The 11,562-nt window shown below is 42.1% G+C and overlaps 1 protein-coding gene across 1 annotated transcript in view; it reads right to left on the minus strand.

The window, feature by feature from the left end:
• The window catches only part of smpd3 (sphingomyelin phosphodiesterase 3), a 77,942-nt gene extending 66,620 nt beyond the window's left edge, over positions 1–11,322 (minus strand). Inside the window, exon 1 of the mRNA XM_086109239.1 lies at positions 11,086–11,322. The gene's annotated coding sequence lies outside the window, so the exon portion shown is untranslated. The remainder of the gene's footprint in view (positions 1–11,085) is intronic.
• Positions 11,323–11,562: the final 240 nt, after the last annotated feature.

Raw genomic sequence — 11,562 nt, forward strand, 5'->3', positions numbered from 1 at the left:
ATGGTGGTTCGTCTGTGTGTGCCCTGCGATTAGCTGGCAACCGGTTCAGGGTGTCCCCCACCTACTGCCCGAAGATGGCCGGGAGAGGCTCCAGCAACTCTTGTGAGGATGAAGCGGTTCGGAAAATGAATGAATGATTAAATGAAATTTTGTTACCAACCGCTTTAAAGTCTTAAATATCTTGTTTGACAAATCCTGACAGAATCATCTGACACAGTCCTTTGCTTGCAGCTGCACCATAGGACCCTGCTGATAATCTGAGGCAACAGGTGTGCGCGCAGGATCTCCGCCCACTAACCACACCCAGGTAACAAAAAGCAGACCACCCAGAAACCTGACCAATGAGGTGTTCTTTCCTTTCAGTGACAAGATAGAATCCCTCTTTACTACGAAGTTATGAATTTACTTTCGTGGCAGAAGTAACTGAAAAGGGGTATCCTTTTTCAGAGTACGTTTTTAAGCACAGCATGAACCATATGGAGAGTGGCTTTCAACTGGTTGTACAATCAACTAATAAGATAAGAATATTGATGTGCAGTTAAGCCCCAAATTTATATACCGGTACACACACACACACACACACACATATATATATATACATATATATATATAAAATGTTGTGATTGCGCTATATTAATCAGTATGTATTGTATTGTATATATAATATTTATTTCCTCTGAGGAAAATACTTAAGATGTTTGAGAGAGATGGAAATGTATAAAACATTGAATAGGCACTGCTTTGCGAATGAGTAGCAGTCATTTTCAATTGAGCTTTGTCATCAACAGAAGTATGACCTCATTTATCCAAAGCGTTTTATAGATGAAAATTAATCTTCAAGGTTGGCTCAAATGTGATTTGCAATTGCAAATAAGAATGAAAAGGCTTTACGTGTGTTCCAAGTAATGAGATGTATACAACTTGGGTATAAATCACATCAGTCGAAGCATATCATGAAAAAGCTTGCTTTATTATTTTTTTCTTTGAAAAAAACCCAACATTAAACTAGAAGCTTTTCAGAGATATTTCCTCATGCTGCTGGTCTATGAGCCTGATTAGCGAGAGGGTGAATGACGGGAAGGAGAGAACATAGGAGGATGGCAGGCATAAGAGGGAAAGAAAGATATCAGGATAGACACAGAAATGCACATGACGCCTGTACAACAGGCCTGCTTAAACTGTTCCCATCGACAGCCACGTACAGAAAAAAAATGAATGATGTGCGCGACACTTTGACATTTTTCTTGTTTTATTTATTAAAGGCACTAAAACGAATCAATCAGTGTGGGCGGAGATATTCTGGGTAATATATTTTATTCGTGTCCAAACAGACAAGCCCCAAGAATATGACCACTAGCAAAACTGAATGCAAGCACTATATGAAAACCTTTGCTTAAAATGGGAGCTGATTTCCTCAGAATGCCCAGGTGGTCACAATGCTGTGATGGCTTGGTTACTTCTTTTGTTCCATTTCTAATCTCTCTTCTCACTATTTTAGCTGGGGACTGAAAGCATTTGTGTTGTGACTGATTGTTTTTTTTGCCCAGGTATATCTGAGTTTTCTGCAATATAAGGCACACCTAAAAGCATTACATTTTCTCAAAAGCCTACAGTGCACCCTATAATCCGATGCACCTAATATAAAGAGACTCTAACTCTCTTTATGAGTTGTTTCCCCGATAGTGTTCCTATGCCATTTAGTGGTGTTTATTAGCAGGAACCAATTGTAAACAAAAAGGGTTCTGCCTAACACTGATTGACGTGTGCATTCGCCAACACACACTCAAACAGACAACTACTTTGTGAGCTCTGCACAGCCATTATGAAACAAAGATAACACCACAATCAAAGTTAACTACTGACTAAACGAAGGAAGAACGAGACAAGCAAGAATTCTAGGGGATATTTAGCCCCTTGTGGATGTGAACCCATGAGGTGTCTGTGCCTTTTTGTTGAATCAAATATCTTCATAACTTAATTCTTTCATTTTTTTTGCCATTTGTATTAATATGTTTCATGTCTGTGTTTGTGACCAATTGTCATTGTTACAGCTGCAGCTGCTGTGAAGGCTCTGTATAAATAAAGCTGTATTGTGTTGCATTCCCTTTAGCATAGCACCATCTAATGGATGCATAGGGCAGCGCCAGCCACTATTGTAGCTTCTATTCTATGTGGCTTATAATGAAGTGTGCCCTATATATGAAAACAGTTTTAAAATAGGTCACTCATTGAAGGTGCGCATTATAATCTGAAGCACCTTATAGTGCAGAAAATACGGTACATCTCAGTTTCAGTTTTTGTTTTTGTCGCATTGACTATGTTCGTTCTAGTCAGAGGAGTTGCCAATAGGAAAGCAGAGAATTGTCTACGGGTGAAAAACAAGCGATTGGGAAGCTAAAAAAAAAAAGATGAAAAACTAATCAGAGCCGTTACCCCAACAATGTCCACAGCGTGTATGCCCATTTGGAATGTCAGAAAATTTTGTGAAAAGTATCAAAGTGAACAGTGGCAAAATGAAAAGGAAACTGCAATGTTTGCAAAAACCTCCAGTAGGCAGGATTTGAATGTCATGAATATGAAGACGACAAGTGCTATATGAGCAAAATCAATAGAAAGGGTGGGCTGGAATTTGCCAGTAAGTGCAGAGATTAGCCTCAAAGCTGCCGGGACAATGTTTCATGGGCAATGATGAAAATGATAGAAAAGCGAATTTGGTGAAAGAGGATCTGCTTATGATCCCGACCATGCAAGCTCAAAAATAGAGGTTATGGTTTGTGCTTGCATGACGGCTTCTGGGACAAGCTCAAACATTTTTGTGATGGATCATGTCTTCATGATGGCAACAGCAAAATGAACAGAACAGAAGCATTTTCTCTGTCAGTGTAATGAATGTTGCAACCAGATCCTTCGACACACAGTCGATGACCTGAAACATATTTTTGGAGTGTGGGAGGAAACCAGAGGACCCAGACAAAATCAACACAAGCATGAAGATATAATCATAAAACATGAGATGCAGTAAATTCAAACTTAGAATTTTACCTGGCGTACCAGCTTGTGGACAAGCTAGCATTGCTGTGTTCCTGTATTTTCTCTGTATGTGTTATTCCATCAACAGGAGACAGACAATTTATTATCAAGTTACCCCCAGAGAAATGTTTTGCTTCTATGCAGAGTCTGAGTGTTTGTTGGTTTGTTTTGGGGGTGGGGGGGGGGGGGTTCATACCCCTCCTGCACTTTGAAACAATCATACTCATTTGTTATGCTTCGCACTGTCACTTCCTACTCTTAGAATTCCCCTTTCTTGTTAGAGCAGCACCACTGTGAAAATAATGCAGACAAGAATATGCTTAATGTTGGCCATCTAAACATTTGCGAGTAAAAAGTGACCTGCAGACTGCATAATCGTGCATTGCCTGTGGGCCAGGCTTTTGACATGCTTGCTGTACAGAGATGGGATGAAAGAGAGAAGAACCAGGAAAAGGGTGGAGGAGGATCGTAAGCGTACAAAGATATGTTAATGCATAGCTTGTCTCTAATTAGCTCTACAACATCTAATTTGGGCGGCCAAATGCTGTAATCATACAGTGGCTGGAGCTCTAAATGTGTGCTCAACATGTTCTGTGGGCTCTGGAGGAGGGTGGCTGCATGCACTCCATGACCACGGACCGTCTTTTTGGTTACATTACTGACTTTCAGCATATGAAAGAGAAAGAAATTCCTTAAGATCTTGTGACGTGTCATTTGATTACAAAGTATGTGTTTCATTATTGTACAGACAAGACATTAAAACAGGGGTCGGGAACCTTTTTGACAAAGAAAGCCATATAAGCAAAATATTTGGAAATGTATTTCGGTGAGAGCCATATACATATACCTGTATGTGCCTATACTATATATATATATATATATATATATATATATACATGTTTTAAATAGCGGCCCGGTAGTCCAGTGGTTAGCACGTCGACTTCACAGTGCAGAGGTACCAGCTCAATTCCAGCTCCGGCCTCCCTGTGTGGAGTTTGCATGTTCTCCCCGGGCCTGCGTGGGTTTTCTCCGGGTACTCCGGTTTCCTCCCACGTTCCAAAAAAAAACCATGCATGGCAGGCTGATTGAACACACCAAGTTGTCCCTAGGTGTGTGTGTGATTGTGCATGGTTGTTCGTCTCTGTGTGCCCTGCGATTGGCTGGCAACCGGTTCAGGGTGTCCCCCGCCTACTGCCCGAAGACAGCTGGGATAGGCTCCGGCACCCCCCACGACCCTAGTGAGGATTAAGCGGTTCGGAAAATGGATGGATGGATGGATGTTTTAAATAATTTTGTGATAATACTCACCATTAACGTGAATGGCTTTCTGTTCCTCACAGTTGCTAAAAATCTAGCAAAACGAGTGGTATTATAGTCAGCTTGCCGGGTCCATACGTGGGGTTGCTGCTGGCTAGCTTGCACCCTGATCAGTAGCTTGCACGCTTCCTTTCTGCTGTCTCTTCCAGGGTATTTTGAAGCGAACGTAGCATGGCGCGTGTCGAAGTGCCGCTTTACATTCGACCGTCTCATCGATGGTATTTTGTCATTGCAAACCAGACACACCGCAGAACCTGTTCTCTTCACAAAGGTGAAGAGAACATTCGTCCTGAAGTCTACCATACTCGTCATCGTTTTTTCTTTTCGCCATCTTATTCGTTTAGGATTAACTTTGAGCTCATGACCGAGTGGGCTGATTCAAAAGGGGGCGTTTACGTGTTTCCGCAGCAACGGCAACGTAGGCCAGTATTATCCAATCAAAATTGCTCCTGGAGTCAACTGCAGCCCTGAACAGGAAATGAACAGTAAAAAATCGATGGATGGATTAAACAAGCGAGAATATTTTTGTTTTATCTGCGAGCCAGATGCAATCATCACAAGAGCCACATATGGCTCAAGAGCCATAGGTTCCCGACCCCTGCATTAAAATAATGCCAACGTCATTCATTGTCTGGCTCATTAAATCAAATAACTACACCTTCTTGATTTGATTTAAATTGATTCAACTACACTTGATTTGATTTAAATTGCACACCTGGAGCCATATTTTCATTGCGGGCGCAAGGCTAGCACAAAGCAAAATTGAACTGTGTGCATGGGTGGTTTTCTTTCTATTGGTATTTTGCTGGAATTTGCACAGATACAATAGGGTGGAACGGGGCATTTGCACCTTTTGACACCGTTGAAAGATGAAAGTAGTCTTTTCCCGGCCGGTCCTCGTGGCATCCCTCATTTGTAAAATCTGGGCGGTTGGAGCACAGTACGCCGGAGTAGACCGTGCTTGACGTTACCGAAACATAAATAGACTCGCTGGGGTCCTTGAATGATATTACCTGGTAAACTTCAAAATCCCCCTTTGCGGATGAGGTAATCGGCCGTGCATGGGTGATTGGAGGCCGCCTTTCATACAATTGGGGGTCAATAGCGATGGGGGTGCTGTTAAAATGTTTTCAAGATTATAATTCATTCAGTTAATTGATTTCAACAACGAATCTTAAGGATTGTCCCACCCTGATGCCATTTATGAATAAAATGGTTGACATCCATCACACGTAGCCCTGTGCTTGTCTGCCTGCGCCTCAGTCCCAAAATCGCATTACACCACATGTGCCATGAGTTAGCCCTGCTTTTACAGAGTCTAAAATCTGGTCTACATTTTGTAACCCAATTTGCAGATGCACTGAAGGGCGTGGTAGGTGCGCCCAATGAGGTGTAGCGCCGCCACAAAATTCAAAATTCACAAAAACGCGCTGAACTAGACCATTGCCCTCACACGAAAATGACAATGCACCTCTTTTTACGATGATTGCAGACTACTTTCTGTTCCCAAATTGTTGGAGTTGTGGATGAGGCAACTCAGTGCGCTGAAACGCTTGAAGAGGCGGAGCACAATCCCAAACACGATAGACTTGCGCCGACGCCAAGATGAAGCTACGCCCTTTTTTATGCCAAGCGGACAGGCGCCAGTCTACCAAAATAGGATATCAATACCCAAACACACATACTCAGGCAAAGTTCTCAGAAGGTTGAAGCTCTCAAAGGTTGATAAAAAGTTGTGCCTTAGAATGATTTGGCGGTTCCGTGCCTTACTTGGGCCCAAGGTATTACTCACAAATCAGCGATTGCCTAACTTGATGTTGATATTTAAACGATACATGATAACATTAAATTATTTATACCTAATCGTGGCTCAAATACCATCTTGTAGATTTCAAATTGCGACTTATTAAACTAACTTGGCATTGTTTATAAAATTCCCAACAGGCCGATTAGCAAATGTTGAAGCTTTATTTCGAATTTAAACCTTTGCCAGAAGGTACTTAGGAGCCCTTCATTTAATGCAGATGAAAGGACTTTTTTGTTGTGCATACCCTGCAATGTGATGACCAGATGTGGTCAAAAGTAGGCCAGCTGAATAGAGGATCAGGGTGAGAAGCCAATGAAATAGCTAATCCCAAAGGCTTTCAGAGAGTGTCTGAGCTGTTCTGTGCTTTAACTGACAGAGAGCATATCACTCATCCATGTGCGCTTTGTTCGGAAGTGGAAAATGTGTCCATCTAAACATTTGGTAGACTCATGATGAACTCAGGTCAGGTGTATGCATCCTGTCGTCCCAATGCAACATGTTCAAAGTAACTCCAAAGGTGATTTTTTTTCTTTCTTGATTTGAGAAGAATACACCACATCTACACCTATCTTTGTGTATCTGTTTTTACAGTTGAGCTCAAAGTACAGTTTGAGTGAATGAGGTTTCGACACTTCCATGTAGTACAATATTGCCATTCAGTCGCAGTGTACGGTGAAAAATCCATCCATTCCATCCATTTTCCGAACCGCTTGATCCTCACTAGGGTCGCGGGGGGTGCTGGAGCCTATCCCAGCCGTCTTCGGGCAGTAGGCGGGGACACCCTGAATCAGTTGCCAGCCAATCGCAGGGCACACAGAGACGAACAACCATTCACGCCCACACTCACACCTAGGGACCATTTAGAGCGTCCAATCAGCCTGCCATGCATGTTTTTGGAATGTGGGAGGAAACCGGAGCACCCGGGGAAAATCCACGCAGGCCCGGGGGAGGACATGCAAACTCCACACAGGGAGGCCGGAGCTGGAATTGAACCCGGTACCTCTGCACTGTGAAGCCGACGTGCTAACCACTGGACTACCGGGCCGCCCACGGTGAAAAATATTTTGAAAAAAAAATGGGTGTTGATTGGTGGTGAACGCGTGTTTGTATGGTGAGTAAAGCTTCCAAGGAAAAAAGGTCATAGGACTCCATCACTTTCAAATATTTGTATCAACTACAACAACACTGGACTGCAATGTTCCCTCTAATTTTTTTGTGTCTGAGCAAACACACAAACACCCCGAGCGGTCCCATGGACCACTGTGAGCAACATGCGCCATGCAAATTGTGGTCACACAGTATCATATACAATACAATACAATACATCCTGATTTATTTATTTCGCGCTTTCACAACAGCTGCAGTTGTAACAAAGCGCTTTACAAAATAGTTAACATAAAGTAAATGACAAACACAACTCATAACATAAAAACACAAAGAGTCATGCAATCTTAACCACGTTTTCATACGCTTTGTTGTTTGAAGCAGTTCTAGATGAAAGAGGACATATGCATCATATACATTCAAGTTGCATGTTTTAATTAAAACAATAAAAGTATGGCAATAGTTTCTATCAAATGACTTCTTTATTAAGCATGTTTGTCCGCTTTCAGGGAAACACTCAAAAGTCATGTAACCAAAAGTTTAGCATATTAACATAGCTGTTTTAACAATGGTTTGTATAAATTATGGCAAAGCATGAACTGCCATGAACTGCAATGTGACAGTGTCCTTACTGAGGCACCATCGGAGGTTAGCATAACCATTCTCTGTATGTCCACTTCATGCTTGGAGTAAAACTGAGTTATTGCCTGCACGATATCCTGAGCAGTGCATGTGGTCAGCTGGACTATTCCACCAAACACAGTTTAATGATTGAAACTATTTTTCTCTCTGTATTTAATGTACAAGATGAGCATTTTGTGCACCGTTGTGTCTGTGCACTCATCTACTATAAGGGTGTGCCAGGGTGCATCTTTAACACTGCACATCGTCTCATTCTGTACTATTGCATTGATTGAATCCACAAATTCAAAAGCATAGTTTTTACTTCGCCAACTGTCTGGTATACTCACATACTTTGTCATGTGGTCGTGAATTTGTTGTACCGACAGCATTGATGCATTCATTTTGATGGCTCGTACAACATTGTCGATGAGGATTTTGACTTGCTCCGGGTTGGATTTGTGTGGAAATCACAAATATATTTGTGGGCACATGTTAAAATCGTGGATGTATTTGTGTGACTATTTTTTTAGATAAATCTCCCCCCGGTATGGGACAATGGCAGCAGAAGAGGATTTATGCTGCATTCGGGGAAAGTGGGAACTCTGATATTTCCAAATAGATTGTCCCAGTTACGACCTCAAAGTGTTTGAGGCAAATGCTAATAACAAAGACTGTTGACTGAGATAAATTGTGTGTTATTCTGATTCATTCACAACACATGCAGCGAGCCATCTTCACAATTTCGCTTAATTTAGCGAATACATTATCTTATCTTCAAAGCATTTCATTGATGTCGCCAAATAACTTCGTCTGGAGTTTCATTGCGTTGTCAGTACAAATCACGCTGTGTTACGTGAAGTTATGTTGAATAATTACATTAATGCAATGATAAATAAAGAGAGCTTAATATATGTTTAAAATATTGTACATTGTGTTTTAATAATAATAATAATACATCACATTTGCAAGCGCCTTTCATAACACTCAAGGACACTGTATAACCAAGAGCAACAGTAAAACACAGATAAAATAATAGACAAAGAAAGATTTAAGGCGGGTAGGCAAGTCGGAATAGGTGGGTTTTGAGCTGGGTTTTGAATATGGAAAGAGAGTCAATATTACGAATGTTGGGAGGAAGTGAGTTCCAGAGTTTGGGGGCAGAGCGACTGAAGGCTCTGCACCCCATTGTACTGAGACGGGCAGAGGGTAGAAAAAGGTGGAGGGAGGATGAGGACCTGAGTGAGCGAGAGGGAATGGAGATTTGAAGAAGATCTGACAGATAGGGGGGCGCAAGGTTATGGATGGCTTTGAATGTATAGAGAAGTCATTTGAAGTTGATTCTAAATTTGACAGGAAGCCAGTGGAGCTGTCGGAGGATGGGGGTGATATGATGGAAGGAGGGGGTTCTCGTGATGATCCGGGCTGCTGAATTCTGAACAAGTTGAAGTTTATGGAGGAATTTTTGATGGACACCGAGAGGAGTGAGTTACAGTAGTCAATACGGGAAGTGACGAGACTGTGAACAAGGATAGCAGTGGTGTGAGGAGTGAGTGAGGGACGGAGGCGGTTTATATTGCGAAGGTGGAAATGAGCGGACCGGGTAATGTTATCGATGTGGGAGTGAAAGGATAGTGAACTGTCAAGGATGAATTCAAGTTTTGCCTGTGTCTCCATGGGATCGCCATTGTCGAGTGACATCACATTAAACTTGGGGCCCTTCTTTTTTCCGACTTCGCAACTCGGACCTTCCTGTTCAAAGTGGTATTGTAGTGTACGTTTTGTAGTCAGAAGTCGTAAAAGTCCACCTTCCTATCTTCCGCGAATTCAGCATTCCACTCTTATCTCAAAACAAGGACCCAACAACGCAAACTCTACTTTCTCGGTGGAAGGAGAATGTTTCTCATTTGAATGAAAGGGTATTCTTGTTTGAACGAGAAAGTTTCTCATTATTTCTCGTTTGGACGTGAACGTTTCTAATTCTCATTGAATTCAAAATTTTCTGAATTCTAATTTTTTTTGTCATGTCACTTTAGGGGCTCCGTAGATTTGTTCATGTGCCTGAGTGTTAACAAGGAAATAATGCCTTCGTGGCGAACAGTTTTGATGATAAGAGCCAACACAATTTACAGAACATGACAGCCTGTAAAGGTTAATCTCATCAAGATTATGTAAGAAAGATGTTGACTGACATATTGCGTAGCCTTCTGCTCATTCTCAAGAAGAGTCTCCTTAAGCCATTATTATCAAGAGAATCAAAAGCAAATATGGTGTTTTAACTAAAGCCCGAGCCTTATTAGAACGCGATATATTCATTGAAGAACTGGGCTTCAGGCCCAAGTCAGATCCATAGGAACAAAATGACTGCGTCTGTACTGAGGCGTCTGCCATTGTAGTCATCTTTCACATCAGCCAATGTAGTGAAATATCCCCTTTTATTTTCAGCATAGAATACACAGACAACTGTCCTTAGATATGAATAGTGTTGCTACCATTCCAACAGACACGTTCAGACCCAAGCATTTACAAATGACTAACGCCGAAACAGTCTGAGGTCCTGCCTCATGCATGCTTACATCGGTCCTGTGACCTAGATGATAGGAGCACTGAAAAGGGGGAAGGATAGACATAGTTTTACATACATTTCATAGCTACCCTGTTAGTGCGTTACTTGCGTTATATTATATAAACACATTTGAATTTTGGCTTTTCCAGTTACCGGCTCTATTGCCATTTAGTGTTAAAATAGCAGGAGGAGGAGCCAATGAATGAATTTTTTTCAATATTGTTACTTTTTCCGCGAACCGAATTATTCATGTGCCCATGGAAACAAAAATAACACGAGTGGGCACTGGAATATTTGTCTTACTCTGAATATTCTGTCTCTGTGCCCACGCACAAGAACGGGAGGTATGGAGAGAGAGGGAGAGAGAGCGAGGGAAAAAAAAGATCGAAGGAGAGAGAGAGAGAGAGAGAGAGAGAGATGGCCCATGCAAATATGAGTCAAATGTTGAAGCCCCGGTGCTTAGATTGAGCTTTAGGCGCGGCTGGAAGATCGCTGACAAAAGACACGTCGCAAAATGCCTTTTCACACACAGCTAAAAGCGAGCTCATGTTGACTGGGAGGGAATCGTCCGTTCATCCCCAGCAACAGTCAAACAATTATGCTTAATTAGAAAGAGCACTAGAAAGAGAAAATGACTTACCTCCCGAATTGAGAATCTCTCCGACATTTGCTGAAGGCAAGGTGTGCGCCGTGCGGTCGGCGACGGTCCTCGTGCGCCCGCGCTCCTTCGCGTGTAATGTTTCTTCAATGAAGAGGTCAGTGAGCGTGCGGGAGCCCAACCTTCCCGAACCAGCAGCCCGGCAAAGACCGAGTGAGCAGAAAGACTGAGCAAAGGAGAAAGACGACGAGCGTTATCTGTTCAGCACCGTACGGCTTCGAACAGCTCCCCGATGACGTCACTGCCTAGCCACGACGCCACGCCCACTCCCACATTGACGGTCCCAGAATGATATTTGAGCCATTAACAAAAGTGACGCTGAGAAGAAATTAGCAGGTTAAAATGAAAATAGAAACAATTATGTATTTTAGTTTTAGTTATTATACATTTGCGTACAGTATTAATAATAGTGAATTAATAATGCTTGCAATGAAGAATGCTTATGCTCTTAACAAATGA

This window comes from Hippocampus guttulatus, chromosome 4 (genome assembly GCF_054856545.1).
Source record: "Hippocampus guttulatus isolate MCC_2025c chromosome 4, RoL_Hgut_1.0, whole genome shotgun sequence".
NCBI lineage: Eukaryota > Metazoa > Chordata > Actinopteri > Syngnathiformes > Syngnathidae > Hippocampus > Hippocampus guttulatus.